At 25.3% G+C, this 2,437-nt stretch overlaps 1 protein-coding gene across 1 annotated transcript in view; it reads right to left on the reverse strand.

Annotated features, from left to right (window-relative positions):
* LOC107438938 (uncharacterized) overlaps positions 1 to 2,437 on the reverse strand; it is a 141,527-nt gene that overhangs the window by 90,757 nt on the left and 48,333 nt on the right. Inside the window, exon 2 of the mRNA XM_021147419.3 lies at positions 1,752 to 1,904. The gene's annotated coding sequence lies outside the window, so the exon portion shown is untranslated. The remainder of the gene's footprint in view (positions 1 to 1,751; positions 1,905 to 2,437) is intronic.

Genomic DNA, 2,437 nt, shown 5'->3' on the forward strand with positions numbered 1-2,437 from the left:
ATATATATATATATATATATATATATATATATATATACATATATTTTGCATTTTTAGAACAATTTAAATTTTCAAACTTTGAGGTGGTCTACACTGTTAGAAAATGGTTGAATAAAAATTTTTTTGTGTGTAATTTTACAATCTTCAAGCAATACTATCAAACACTCGTGAAAAAGATGGCAATAAAATTTTTAACTGTGAGAAAACCGTTTACTAAATGTTTTCACCGAATACTATTAAACAATCAGAATTTTATCGCACCAACTAAGCTCACTAAGCAGCCAAATGTCTGCAAAATGTATAAAGAAAAAGCATCATAATATTATTTATTTAAAACAAATTATTATAGACTCCTTTAAAACACGCTATGAAATAAACTGATATAAAATTTTAAAACAAATAATTACTCCGTGACGATTAGACTTGAAATTTTAATTTTTCAAAATGTTATAAAGATTTGTGCCAGCGCTTTGCGGAAATAAAAATGTCTAATGACTAATTTTAAAGCTCTTTAAAGACCTAGTGTCCCGAGGTGTCCCGGGTTACTTAATGACCAATACAAGTCATTTGAGGATACTGATGGATACATAAGGGCAGGGGATGAGCTGCTTAACAGGTGATGTATAGGAACTTACTAAAAGTCAAAATGAAGGAGTTTTACGATTTTCACGCTTTGTTTAGAAACATGCGCCCTGTGGTCTTAAAAAAAAAACACAACATAAACTTCGTATCTGTCACAGATTTGTGGTTGAATTTTTCTTACAGCTTGTATTTGTTTTTACTTCTTTTTTTCATTATTAAATCAAAAAATATACAGAAAGGCAATGTGTAATAGTAAGTCATCAAACAAGTTGTTCTAGTTTCCATAAAACACTGCAATATAAATTTTAAAGACTTACTGAATTCCCATTTTTTTTTCTTCTTAAAAATGTTGGGAATTGAGGGCTTTAGTGAATTCATTTTTTAAAGTTCTTTGAATTAAATTTCCATCAAGGCTAATATCTTTTTAAAAAAAAAAACAATTGCAATGCTGTTACTGTTGACTGCTGAACGTACAATGTTAATTCCTCCGAAATTACTGAAAAATATACTGCTAAAACCGCTGTTGTGTAGAGCTTTCAATTAATCAGTGCTATTCGTATAATAATGTGATTATCATTAGTTCATATAAATTCTGATCCTTGAACGAAACTGTTAATATTTTGATCATTTAATGAATCTTTGTCAATTTTGTTTCAGATAACGGAATAGTTTTGGAGCATTTTATGCATTTCGATTTTGTTCTCCGTTTTCTTATTACGTTGTTTTTCAATAAGTTTTTTACAGTATGTTTATTATTTTTGAATGATAGAAAAAATATTTTAAATTGATTGAAATTAATTATCATTTACTGAGCTTCAATTTTGAAATGAGTTTTAGACTAATATTTACTTTAGATTTAGATAAAATTTTAAAATATAAAAAAAGGTTATAAAAAAGTTCCAATTACAAGTTTATCAATCAAATTTATCAATTAAAGAAAAGTGACTCTAATTCAATCTAAATACATAATTAACACTAAATTTTAATTTATCAAAATGTCATAAATATTTGTGTCAGTTCTTTGCAGAAGTAAAGATATATGAAAAAACAAGTTTTAATAGGAATAAATTAGAAGTTCAGCATAGAACGTAATCTCTAAGGCAATATTATCAATGTGAATTCTAAACATATTATTAGAAAACTAAATAAAATTAATGATTCAGTCTTACCTAAAACTGATGATTTTTCTTTCCTTTTTCCTGATGACAGTATAGTTTAATTAGAAATCCATAGGAGTTTGTAATTCTTTTTGAAATCTACTTAAAAGTTATTTGAATTGCCTCAATTCATCAAACTGTCTCACCATACCTTCCTATTTTGGCCTAAAAAAGAATTATATGAATGAATATGTATGAAATATAAAAATATATGAAGTACAAAAAGCATCAAATACTCTAAGTTAGACAAGAGGCTTTTGAAGGTTCCAGTTATTATACAACGCATAGATAAAAATAAAATGTCATATAATTCAAAATTTCAAACGGCATGTAAGAGAAAATATCTATAAGTTTTAAAGTATTTTTTTCTTACTTCAATCACTTTGATACTTTTATTGATTAATAAAATACAGTGAAAATCAACATATAATATATTTCATATCACATAAAACATAAAATATCTTTGTAATATATAAAAGCATTTTTTAATTAGCTCATGGATATTTTTTTTACAATTTTGTAACAAAAAATTCCTTATGCTTATAACTGCGAAAAACTTAATGTTATACAGAAATATCTTCATAGATAGAATTCTTTTCTAAGTTATAATTAAGGACTTTTTGCTCAACTAAAATTTTAAGTTTTGCATAACACAAAAATAATAATATCAAAAATCCCTCAGGTTATTAAAAAAAAAA

Source organism: Parasteatoda tepidariorum, chromosome 1 (genome assembly GCF_043381705.1).
Source record: "Parasteatoda tepidariorum isolate YZ-2023 chromosome 1, CAS_Ptep_4.0, whole genome shotgun sequence".
Classification (NCBI taxonomy): Eukaryota; Metazoa; Arthropoda; class Arachnida; order Araneae; family Theridiidae; genus Parasteatoda; species Parasteatoda tepidariorum.